A 14,150-nucleotide genomic window follows, 5' to 3' on the forward strand; every position below is an offset into this window, starting at 1 on the left:
CGGTCTGGCACAGGTTGTGTGGGTTTAGTGTCTGGAGCCATTGTATGTCATCTCTGAGGTTGCACCTATTCTATCCACTCAGTGGGCTCTGACTCTATCCATTCTGTGTGCATGTTGTGACGTGTGAATACTCTCTAAAGGGGTGTATAAATACTCTCTAAAGGGGTGTGAATACTCTCTAAAGGGGTGTGAATACTCTCTAAAGGGGTGTGAATACTATCTAAAGGGGTGTGAATACTATGTAAAGGGGTGTGAATACTCTCTAAAGGGGTGTGAATACTCTCTAAAGGGGTGTGAATACTCTCTAAAGGGGTGTGAATACTATCTAAATGAGTTTGAATACTATCTAAATGAGTTTGAATACGATCTAAAGTGGTGTGAATACTTTCTTAAGGGGTATGAATTCTTTCTAATGGGTTCTAATGGGGTGTGAATACTATCTAAATGGGTGTGAATACTATCTAAATGGGTGTGAATACTTTCTAAAGCTAACATATTGACACACACACACACACAAGCAGACAGACAGACAGAGAGGCAGGGGTATGGTGGGGTGCAGGACGGACTCAAGCCCACGAGTAGCCCTGTCAATAGAGGGATTGTGTCCCTGCAGCCAAGAGAATCCCAATACCACATGAAACTGCGGAGACTCAACTAGCAGGAATTGGATCATCTCGCTGTGGTTCCCTGACACTTGTAGGTTGATGGGGTGGTATGGTGGGTGACCCGGCCTATAGAGCGCCTCGCCCAATGCTTTAACATCCATGGGAATGGAGAGGGCATGAGTGGGGATGCCCAGCTCAACGCCAGGGTAACGTCCATAAGACTCACATCGGCCCCCGATTCGATGAGCAGCTGGAGAGACTTGGACTGGTCACCCCACAGCAGGGTAGCATGGAGAGGGGGGCGAGTAAGGGGAGAAGAACAATTATCTTTATCTTTTGTCTTCTCTCCTCTTGACTTGGCTTGTCATCTCTTATCTTTCTCTTGGATTATCTTCTCTCACCTCTTCTTTTTTCTCATCTCCTCTCTTGGCTTCTTTTCTCTTCTCTATCTTGACTTGGCTTGTCATCTCTTCGCTCCTCTCGACTTTTCTCTGCTCTTCACTTGGCTTCTCTCCTCTCCTCTTCTCTCCTTTCCTCTAGACTTGTCTTCTCTCTTTTCCTCTAGTCTTGTCTTCTCTCTTTTCCTCTAGTCTTGTCTTCTCTCTTTTCCTCTAGTCTTGTCTTCTCTCTCTTCCTCTAGACTTGTCTTCTCTCTTTTCCTCTAGTCTTGTCTTCTCTCTTTTCCTCTAGTCTTGTCTTCTCTCTCTTCCTCTAGACTTGTCTTCTCTCTTTTCCTCTGGACTTGTCTTCTCTCTTTTCCTCTGGACTTGTCTTCTCTCTTTTCCTCTAGACTTGTCTTCTCTCTTTTCCTCTAGGCTTGTCTTCTCTCTTTTCCTCTAGACTTGGTTTCTCTCCTTTCCTCTGGACTTGGCTTGTCTCCTCTCCTCTTGTCTCCAGTGTTATCATAATGTAGCAAAATTTGAAATTGTGTCTTTTACATTGGGTAAAAGTAGAGACTCAGCTAGAAAATTATATATCATACACCACAGTTGAGGAACAATGGGAACGTAATTCTGCTTTGAAAGTTGCTAAACTTGTACCCTCACTTTTGAGAAAATGGCCCTTGAATATTTGGGACAGCAGCTCACTGTGACCATTTTACTCACCCTAGCAGAGCTGGTTAGGCTGTTTTAATGTTACCCAGAAGGCATTTCTGCACTTCTGTGAAGTAGTGACGAGCGATATATGCCTAGTTTCCGAAACGAGTCACATACAGTTAAAATGTGCCATATGATATACATATAATCTGATGTAAGACATTTTCTGAAGGGCCCTTAGAAGTTGTATTGGGATATGCATCTTAGATCACCTGGGTTTGTCTTTGTAATGCTGTAACTCGAGCCCCTCCCAGTAGGCTATGGGTTGTGTTAGCAGAGGATCAATCCCAGAGGTATTGTCTGAGGTACTGACTGTCAGACAGAGAGACAGCGGTTGTGGTGGTGGTGGTCTACCTTTTTGGGAGAAATCTAAGAGGAAGGAAACATAAACCAAACTGACAGTACATTCCTGTGGCGTGTGGATAGTACACTGGGATTCATCCCAAATGACACCTACTGTACAACCTTTATAGTGTACTGATTCCCTTTATAGTTTACTGCTTCCCTTTACAGTTTACTGCTTCCCTTTATAGAGTACTGCTTCCCTTTATAGTTTACTGCTTCCCTTTATAGAGTACTGCTTCCCTTTATAGTGTACTGATTCCCTTTATAGTGTACTGCTCCCCTTTATAGAGTACTGCTTCCCTTTATAGAGTACTGCTCCCCTTTATAGAGTACTGCTTCCCTTTATAGTTTACTGCTTCCCTTTATAGTGTACTGATTCCCTTTATAGTTTACTGCTTCCCTTTATAGTGTACTGCTTCCCTTTATAGTGTACTGATTCCCTTTATAGTTTACTGCTTCCCTTTATAGAGTACTGCTCCCCTTTATAGTGTACTGATTCCCTTTATAGTGTACTGATTCCCTTTATAGTTTACTGCTTCCCTTTATAGAGTACTGCTCCCCTTTATAGAGTACTGATTCCCTTTATAGAGTACTGCTCCCCTTTCTAGTACTAGTGTGTACCATTAAGGACACAACATGGGTTCTTATAGTGAATGTCTCTGACCTGTTTTCCGAGTCAGAGTAAGAGAGACAGGGCTTGGTCATCTTCACCTTAGAGACAGCCAGAGAGACAGAGATCCAAACAGACAGTCAGACAGACGTCACTGTGTTCGTGGTCCCTCGACATGATTTTCAGTCCTCTGCCTGTACCTGTCTGTCCCTGCCTGTTACGCCCTGTCTGACCCTGTCTGTCCCAGAGGGCATCGGGCCAGCCTCACCATGGCACAAAGACACCAGAGAAACATGAATGGTTGAGTTGATGACAAAGGAGACAGAATTACTCCGGCAATCAGATGTCACTTCTTCAAAGGAATCATTAAAATAAACTTAGAGTGGTATCTGGACAAAAAAGAAAGTTCCAAGACTCTGAGAATTATGGTAATATGATGGCTATGAATATGGCCTGGATGATCTACTTACAAACACTCACACTCACACACACACACACACATACACATACACATACACACACACACACACACACACACACACACACACACACACACACACACACACACACACACACACACACACACACACACACTCACACACACACACATACACATACACATACACATACACATACAGTCTACAACATGTTAATCACTGAAGAGGAATTATCAACAGAGAAGTAGTCTGAAGTTTGAGCTGTGCTGTTATAATTCAGTCATTTTATATCAGTATATATTTGACCCGCTTCTATTTTTCTCTTCACATCAACATCAAGAATCCTAATTGGGTCCAAGCTTTGAACAGTGAACTATAAAGCCCTAATTGACCTGCTACGGAGCTGTATCTACAAAATAAAGAAAACAGCTGCACACTGCTACTCATGTTCCCAGGGGATTCTATTATAACAAGGTTTCCACCCGTAGGTCTTCATCCATATCCCACCCTTAGGTCTTCATCCATAACCCACCCATAGGTCTTCATCCATAACCCACACGTAGGTCTTCATCCATAACCCACCCGTAGGTCTTCATCCATAACCCACCCGTAGGTCTTCATCCATAACCCACCCTTAGGTCTTCATCCATAACCCACCCATAGGTCTTCATCCATAACCCACACGTAGGTCTTCATCCATAACCCACCCGTAGGTCTTCATCCATAACCCACCCGTAGGTCTTCATCCATAACCCACCCGTAGGTCTTCATCCATAACCCACCCGTAGGTCTTCATCCATAACCCACCCGTAGGTCTTCATCCATAGCCCACCCGTAGGTCTTCATCCATAACCCACCCGTAGGTCTTCATCTACATCCCACCGTTAGGTCTTCATCCACAACCCACCGTAGATCTTCATCAATAACCCATCCGTAAGTCTTCATCCATAACCCACCCGTAGGTCTTCATCCATAACACACCCGTAGGTCTTCATCCATAACCCACCCGTAGGTCTTCATCCATAGCCTACCCGTAGGTCTTCATCCATAACCCACCCGTAGGTCTTTATATATAACCCATCCGTAGGTCTTCATCAGGCATCTACATCCCACCCTTAGGTCTTCATCCATAACCCACCCGTAGGTCTTCATCCATAACCCACCAGTAGGTCTTCATCCATAACCCACCCGTAGGTCTTAGTCCATAACCCACCCGTACGTCTTCATCCATAACCCACCCTTAGGTCCTCATCCACATCCCACCCATAGGTCTTCCTCTACATCCAACCCTTAGGTCTACATCAGGCATCTACATCCCACCCTTAGGTCTTCATCCACAACCCACCCTTAGGTCTTCATCCACATCCCACCCGTAGGGCTTCATCCATAACCCACCCATAGGTCTTCATCCATAACCCACCCTTAGGTCTTCATCCACAACCCACCCTTAGGTCTTCATCCACAACCCACCCTTAGGTCTTTATCCACATCCCACCCGGAGGTCTTCATCCACATCCCACCCTTAGGTCTTCATTCACATCCCACCCATAGGTCTTCATCAATATCCCACCTGTAGGTCTTCATCCATATCCCACCCTTAGGTCTTCATCCATATCCCACCCGTAGGTCTTCGTCCACAACCCACCCTTAGGTCTTTATCCACATCCCAACCGTAGGTCTTCATCAGGCATCTACATCCCACCCGTAGGTCTTTATCCATAACCCACCCGTAGGTCTTCATCCATAACCCACCTGTAGGTCTTCATCAGGCATCTAGATCCCACCCATAGGTCTTCATCCATAACCCACTCTTAGGTCTTCATCCATAACCCATCCATATGTCTTCATCAGGCATCTACATCCCACCCTTAGGTCTTCATCCATAACCCACCCGTAGGTCTTCATCCATAACCCACCCTTAGGTCTTCATCCATAACCCACCCTTAGGTCTTCATCCATAACCCACCCTTAGGTCTTCATCAGGCATCTACATCTGACCCTTAGGTCTTCATCCACAACCCACCTTTAGGTCTTCATCCACATCCCACCCATAGGTCTTCATCCATAACCCACCCTTAGGTCTTCATCCATATCCCACCCGTAGGTCTTCGTCCACAATCCACCCTTAGGTCTTTATCCACATCCCACCCGTAGGTCTTCATCAGGCATCTACATCCCACACTTAGGTCTTCATCCATAACGCACCCGTAGGTCTTCATTCATAACCCACCCGTAGGTCTTCATCCATAACCCATCCGTAGGTCTTCATCAGGCATCTACATCCCACCGCTAGGTCTTCATCCATAACCCACCCGTAGGTCTTCATCCATAACCCACCCTTAGGTATTCATCCATAACCCACCCTTAGGTCTTCATCCATAACCCACCCGTAGGTCTTCATCCATAACCCACCCTTAGGTCTTCATCCATAACCCACCCTTAGGTCTTCATCCATAACCCACCCATAGGTCTTCATCAGACATCTACATCTGACCCTTAGGTCTTCATCCACAACCCACCCTTAGGTCTTCATCCACAACCCACCCGTAGGTCTTCATCAGGCATCCCAACCTTAGGTCTTCATCCACATCCCACACGTAGGTCTTCATCCATAACCCACTCGTATGTCTTCATCCATAACCCACCCTTAGGTCTTCATCCATAACCCACCCGTAGGTCTTCATCCATAACCCACACGTAGGTCTTCATCCACAACTCACCCTTAGGTCTTCATCCATAACCCACCCGTAGGTCTTCATCAGGCATCTACATCCCATCCGCAGGTCTTCAACTACATCCCAACCTTAGGTCTTCCTCCACATCCCACCCGTAGGTCTTCATCCATAACCCACCCTTAGGTCTTCATCCATAACCCACCCTTAGGTCTTCATCAGGCATCTACATCTGACCCTTAGGTCTTCATCCACAACCCACCCTTAGGTCTTCATCCACATCCCACCCATAGGTCTTCATCCATAACCCACCCGTAGGTCTTCATCCATAACCCACCCTTAGGTCTTCATCCATATCCCACCCGTAGGTCTTCGTCCACAATCCACCCTTAGGTCTTTATCCACATCCCACCCGTAGGTCTTCATCAGGCATCTACATCCCACACTTAGGTCTTCATCCATAACGCACCCGTAGGTCTTCATTCATAACCCACCCGTAGGTCTTCATCCATAACCCATCCGTAGGTCTTCATCAGGCATCTACATCCCACCGCTAGGTCTTCATCCATAACCCACCCGTAGGTCTTCATCCATAACCCACCCTTAGGTATTCATCCATAACCCACCCTTAGGTCTTCATCCATAACCCACCCGTAGGTCTTCATCCATAACCCACGCGTAGGGTCTTCATCCATAACCCACCTGTAGGTCTTCATCCATAACCCACCTGTAGGTCTTCATCCATAACCCACCCTTAGGTCTTCATCCATAACCCACCCTTAGGTCTTCATCCATAACCCACCCATAGGTCTTCATCAGACATCTACATCTGACCCTTAGGTCTTCATCCACAACCCACCCTTAGGTCTTCATCCACAACCCACCCGTAGGTCTTCATCAGGCATCCTTAGGTCTTCATCCACATCCCACACGTAGGTCTTCATCCATAACCCACTCGAATGTCTTCATCCATAACCCACCCTTAGGTCTTCATCCATAACCCACCCGTAGGTCTTCATCCATAACCCACACGTAGGTCTTCATCCACAACTCACCCTTAGGTCTTCATCCATAACCCACCCGTAGGTCTTCATCAGGCATCTACATCCCATCCGTAGGTCTTCAACTACATCCCAACCTTAGGTCTTCCTCCACATCCCACCCTTAGGTCTTCATCCATAACCCACCCTTAGGTCTTCATCCATAACCCACCCTTAGGTCTTCATCAGGCATCTACATCTGACCCTTAGGTCTTCATCCACAACCCACCCATAGGTCTTCATCCATAACCCACCCTTAGGTCTTCATCCATATCCCACCCGTAGGTCTTCGTCCACAATCCACCCTTAGGTCTTTATCCACATCCCACCCGTAGGTCTTCATCAGGCATCTACATCCCACACTTAGGTCTTCATCCATAACGCACCCGTAGGTCTTCATTCATAACCCATCCGTAGGTCTTCATCAGGCATCTACATCCCACCGCTAGGTCTTCATCCATAACCCACCCGTAGGTCTTCATCCATAACCCACCCTTAGGTATTCATCCATAACCCACCCTTAGGTCTTCATCCATAACCCACCCGTAGGTCTTCATCCATAACCCACTCGTAGGTCTTCATCCATAACCCACCTGTAGGTCTTCATCCATAACCCACCCGTAGGTCTTCATCCATAACCCACCCTTAGGTCTTCATCCATAACCCACCCTTAGGTCTTCATCCATAACCCACCCATAGGTCTTCATCAGACATCTACATCTGACCCTTAGGTCTTCATCCACAACCCACCCTTAGGTCTTCATCCACAACCCACCCGTAGGTCTTCATCAGGCATCCCAACCTTAGGTCTTCATCCACATCCCACACGTAGGTCTTCATCCATAACCCACTCGTATGTCTTCATCCATAACCCACCCTTAGGTCTTCATCCATAACCCACCCGTAGGTCTTCATCCATAACCCACACGTAGGTCTTCATCCACAACTCACCCTTAGGTCTTCATCCATAACCCACCCGTAGGTCTTCATCAGGCATCTACATCCCATCCGTAGGTCTTCAACTACATCCCAACCTTAGGTCTTCCTCCACATCCCACCCGTAGGTCTTCATCCATAACCCACTCGTATGTCTTCATCCATAACCCACCCTTAGGTCTTCTATCATAACCCACCCTTAGGTCTTCATCCATAACCTACCCGTAGGTCTTCATCCATAACCCACACGTAGGTCTTCATCCATAACCCACCCGTAGGTCTTCATCCACATCCCACCTGTAGGTCTTCATCCACACCCCACCCGTAGGTCTTCATCCATAACCCACCGTAGGTCTTCATCAGGTATCTACATCCCACCCGTAGGTCTTCATCCATAAACCACCCATAGGTCTTCATCCATAACCCACCCTTTGGTATTCATGAGGCATCTACATCCCACCCTTAGGTCTTCATCCACAACCCACCCTTAGGTCTTCATCCACATCCCACCCATAGGTCTTCATCCATAACCCACCCGTAGGTCTTCATCTACATCCCACCCTTAGGTCTTCATCCATAACCCACCCGTAGGTCTTCATCAGGCATCCCAACCTTAGGTCTTCATCCACATCCCACCCATAGGTCTTCATCCACATCCCACCCGTAGGTCTTCATCCACATCCCACCCTTAGGTCTTCATCCATATCCCACCGGTAGGTCTTCATCCATCCCCACCCTTAGGTCTTCATCCACATCCCACCCATAGGTCTTCATCCACATCCCACCCGTAGGTCTTCATCCACATCCCACCCTTAGGTCTTCATCCATATCCCACCGGTAGGTCTTCATCCATCCCCACCCTTAGGTCTTCATCCGTATCCCACCCGTAGGTCTTCAGCCACATCCCACCCGTAGGTCTTCATCCGTAACCCACGCGTAGGTCTTTATCCACATCCCACCCTTAGGTCTTTATCCACATCCCACCCTTAGGTCTTCATCCATATCCCACCTGTAGGTCTTCATCCACATCCCACCCTTAGGTCTTTATCCACATCCCACCCGTAGGTCTTCATCCATAACCCACCCGTAGGTCTTCATCCACATCCCACCCGTAGGTCTTCATCCATAACCCACACGTAGGTCTTCATCCATAACCCACCCTTAGGTCTTCTTCCAAATCCCACCCGTAGGTATTCATCTACATCCCAACATTAGGTCTTCATCCACATCCCACCCGTAGGTCTTCATCCATAACCCGTGCGTAGGTCTTCATCCATAACCCACCCTTAGGTCTTCATCCATAACCCACCCGTAGGTCTTCATCCATAACCCACCCGTAGGTCTTCATCCATAACCCACCCGTAGGTCTTCATCCCTAACCCACGCGTAGGTCTTCATCCATAACCCACCCGCAGGTCTTCATCCATAACCCACCCGTAGGTCTTCATCCATAACCCACCTGTAGGTCTTCATCCATAACCCACCCTTAGGTCTTCATCAATAACCCACCCGTAGGTCTTCATCCATAACCCACCCGTAGGTCTTCATCCATAACCCACCCTTAGGTCTTCATCCAAAACCCACCCTAAGGTCTTTATCAATAACCCACCCTTAGGTCCTCATCAGGCATCTACATCCCACCCTTAGGTCTTCATCTACATCCCACCCTTAGGTCTTCATCCACATCCCACCCGTAGGTCTTCATCCATAACCCACCCATAGGTCTTCATCCATAACCCACCCTTAGGTCTTCATCCACATCGCACCCGTAGGTCTTCATCCACATCCCACCCTTAGGTCTTCATGCACAACCCACCCATAGGTCTTCATCCACATCCCACCCGTAGGTCTTCATCCATAACCCACCCTTAGGTCTTCTATCATAACCCACCCATAGGTCTTCATCCACATCCCACCGGTAGGTCTTCATCCATAACCCGCCCATAGGTCTTCATCCATAACCCACCCTTAGGTCTTCTATCATAACCCACCCTTAGTTCTTCATCCACATCCCACCCGCAGGGCTTCATCCACATCCCACCCTTAGATCTTCATCCATAACACATCCGTAGGTCTTCATCAGGAATCTACATCCCAACGTTAGGTCTTCATCCATAACCCACCCGTAGTTCTTCATCCATAACCCACCCTTAGGTCTTCATCCATAACCCACCCTTAGGTCTTCATCCATAACCCACCCTTAGGTCTTCATCAGGCATCTACATCTGACCCTTAGGTCTTCATCCACAACCCACCCTTAGGTCTTCATCCACATCCCACCCATAGGTCTTCATCCATAACCCACCCGTAGGTCTTCATCCATAACCCACCCTTAGGTCTTCATCCATATCCCACCCGTAGGTCTTCATCCACAATCCACCCTTAGGTCTTTATCCACATCCCACCCGTAGGTCTTCATCAGGCATCTACATCCCACACTTAGGTCTTCATCCATAACGCACCCGTAGGTCTTCATTCATAACCCACCCGTAGGTCTTCATCCATAACCCATCCGTAGGTCTTCATCAGGCATCTACATCCCACCGCTAGGTCTTCATCCATAACCCACCCGTAGGTCTTCATCCATAACCCACCCTTAGGTATTCATCCATAACCCACCCTTAGGTCTTCATCCATAACCCACCCGTAGGTCTTCATCCATAACCCACGCGTAGGGTCTTCATCCATAACCCACCTGTAGGTCTTCATCCATAACCCACCTGTAGGTCTTCATCCATAACCCACCCTTAGGTCTTCATCCATAACCCACCCTTAGGTCTTCATCCATAACCCACCCATAGGTCTTCATCAGACATCTACATCTGACCCTTAGGTCTTCATCCACAACCCACCCTTAGGTCTTCATCCACAACCCACCCGTAGGTCTTCATCCATAACCCACTCGAATGTCTTCATCCATAACCCACCCTTAGGTCTTCATCCATAACCCACCCGTAGGTCTTCATCCATAACCCACACGTAGGTCTTCATCCACAACTCACCCTTAGGTCTTCATCCATAACCCACCCGTAGGTCTTCATCAGGCATCTACATCCCATCCGTAGGTCTTCAACTACATCCCAACCTTAGGTCTTCCTCCACATCCCACCCTTAGGTCTTCATCCATAACCCACCCTTAGGTCTTCATCCATAACCCACCCTTAGGTCTTCATCAGGCATCTACATCTGACCCTTAGGTCTTCATCCACAACCCACCCTTAGGTCTTCATCCACATCCCACCCATAGGTCTTCATCCATAACCCACCCTTAGGTCTTCATCCATATCCCACCCGTAGGTCTTCGTCCCACAATCCACCCTTAGGTCTTTATCCACATCCCACCCGTAGGTCTTCATCAGGCATCTACATCCCACACTTAGGTCTTCATCCATAACGCACCCGTAGGTCTTCATTCATAACCCATCCGTAGGTCTTCATCAGGCATCTACATCCCACCGCTAGGTCTTCATCCATAACCCACCCGTAGGTCTTCATCCATAACCCACCCTTAGGTATTCATCCATAACCCACCCTTAGGTCTTCATCCATAACCCACCCGTAGGTCTTCATCCATAACCCACTCGTAGGTCTTCATCCATAACCCACCTGTAGGTCTTCATCCATAACCCACCCGTAGGTCTTCATCCATAACCCACCCTTAGGTCTTCATCCATAACCCACCCTTAGGTCTTCATCCATAACCCACCCATAGGTCTTCATCAGACATCTACATCTGACCCTTAGGTCTTCATCCACAACCCACCCTTAGGTCTTCATCCACAACCCACCCGTAGGTCTTCATCAGGCATCCCAACCTTAGGTCTTCATCCACATCCCACACGTAGGTCTTCATCCATAACCCACTCGTATGTCTTCATCCATAACCCACCCTTAGGTCTTCATCCATAACCCACCCGTAGGTCTTCATCCATAACCCACACGTAGGTCTTCATCCACAACTCACCCTTAGGTCTTCATCCATAACCCACCCGTAGGTCTTCATCAGGCATCTACATCCCATCCGTAGGTCTTCAACTACATCCCAACCTTAGGTCTTCCTCCACATCCCACCCGTAGGTCTTCATCCATAACCCACTCGTATGTCTTCATCCATAACCCACCCTTAGGTCTTCTATCATAACCCACCCTTAGGTCTTCATCCATAACCTACCCGTAGGTCTTCATCCATAACCCACACGTAGGTCTTCATCCATAACCCACCCGTAGGTCTTCATCCATAACCCACCCTTAGGTCTTCATCCACATCCCACCCGTAGGTCTTTATCCACATCCCACCCTTAGGTCTTCATCCATATCCCACCTGTAGGTCTTCATCCACATCCCACCCTTAGGTCTTTATCCACATCCCACCCGTAGGTCTTCATCCATAACCCACCCGTAGGTCTTCATCCACATCCCACCCGTAGGTCTTCATCCATAACCCACACGTAGGTCTTCATCCATAACCCACCCTTAGGTCTTCTTCCAAATCCCACCCGTAGGTATTCATCTACATCCCAACATTAGGTCTTCATCCACATCCCACCCGTAGGTCTTCATCCATAACCCGTGCGTAGGTCTTCATCCATAACCCACCCTTAGGTCTTCATCCATAACCCACCCGTAGGTCTTCATCCATAACCCACCCGTAGGTCTTCATCCATAACCCACCCGTAGGTCTTCATCCCTAACCCACGCGTAGGTCTTCATCCATAACCCACCCGCAGGTCTTCATCCATAACCCACCCGTAGGTCTTCATCCATAACCCACCTGTAGGTCTTCATCCATAACCCACCCTTAGGTCTTCATCAATAACCCACCCGTAGGTCTTCATCCATAACCCACCCGTAGGTCTTCATCCATAACCCACCCTTAGGTCTTCATCCAAAACCCACCCTAAGGTCTTTATCAATAACCCACCCTTAGGTCCTCATCAGGCATCTACATCCCACCCTTAGGTCTTCATCTACATCCCACCCTTAGGTCTTCATCCACATCCCACCCGTAGGTCTTCATCCATAACCCACCCATAGGTCTTCATCCATAACCCACCCTTAGGTCTTCATCCACATCGCACCCGTAGGTCTTCATCCACATCCCACCCTTAGGTCTTCATGCACAACCCACCCATAGGTCTTCATCCACATCCCACCCGTAGGTCTTCATCCATAACCCACCCTTAGGTCTTCTATCATAACCCACCCATAGGTCTTCATCCACATCCCACCCGTAGGTCTTCATCCATAACCCGCCCATAGGTCTTCATCCATAACCCACCCTTAGGTCTTCTATCATAACCCACCCTTAGTTCTTCATCCACATCCCACCCGCAGGGCTTCATCCACATCCCACCCTTAGATCTTCATCCATAACACATCCGTAGGTCTTCATCAGGAATCTACATCCCAACGTTAGGTCTTCATCCATAACCCACCCGTAGTTCTTCATCCATAACCCACCCTTAGGTCTTCATCCATAACCCACCCGTAGGTTTTCATCCATAACCCACCCGTAGGTCTTCATCCATAACCCACCCGTAGGTCTTCATCCACATCCCACCCGTAGGTCTTCATCTACATTCCACCCTTAGGTCTTCATCAATATCCCACCCGTAGGTCTTCATCCATAACCCACCCGTAGGTCTTCATCCATAACCCACCCTTAGGTCTTCATCCACATCCCACCCGTAGGTCTGAATGAACCAGCTATGTTAGTTAGCTAGCTAGTTAATGTGAGCCTACTGGGCTACATCTTGGCTACATATTGAACTTCAATCGTCTCAGGCCAGTGGCACAATATATTAATTAATGGCTGCACCAGCTGTTCTGGATGACTGTGTGATAATGCTCTCGGTAGCCGATGTGAACAAAACCTTTAAACAGGTCAAGATTCACAAAGCCTCTGGGCCAGACGGATTACAAGGACGTGTACTCAAAGCATGCAAGGACAACTGGCAAGTGTCTTCATTAACATTTTCAACCTCTCCCTGACCGAGTTTGTAATACCTACATGTTTCAAGCAGACCAGCATAGTCCCTATGCCCAAGGAAGCGAAGGAAGCCTGCCTAAATGATTACCACCCCGTGGGACTTACATTGGTAGCCATGAAGTGCATTGAAAGGTGGTCATGGCTCACATCAGCAGCATCCTCCTGGACACCCTAGACCCACTCCAATTCGCATACCGCCCCAACAGATCCACAGATGATGCAATCTCAATCACACTCCCCTTTCTCACCTGGACAAAAGGAACGCCTCTGTGAGAATGCCATTCATTGACTACAGCCCAGCTTTCAACACCATAGTGCCCACGAAGCACTATGGTAGGGAACAACACATCTGCCACGCTGATCCTTAACACTGGGGCCCCTCAGGGGTGTGTACTTAGTCCCCTCCTGTATACCCTGTT

This window comes from Oncorhynchus tshawytscha, linkage group LG20 (genome assembly GCF_018296145.1).
Source record: "Oncorhynchus tshawytscha isolate Ot180627B linkage group LG20, Otsh_v2.0, whole genome shotgun sequence".
Taxonomy (NCBI): Eukaryota; Metazoa; Chordata; class Actinopteri; order Salmoniformes; family Salmonidae; genus Oncorhynchus; species Oncorhynchus tshawytscha.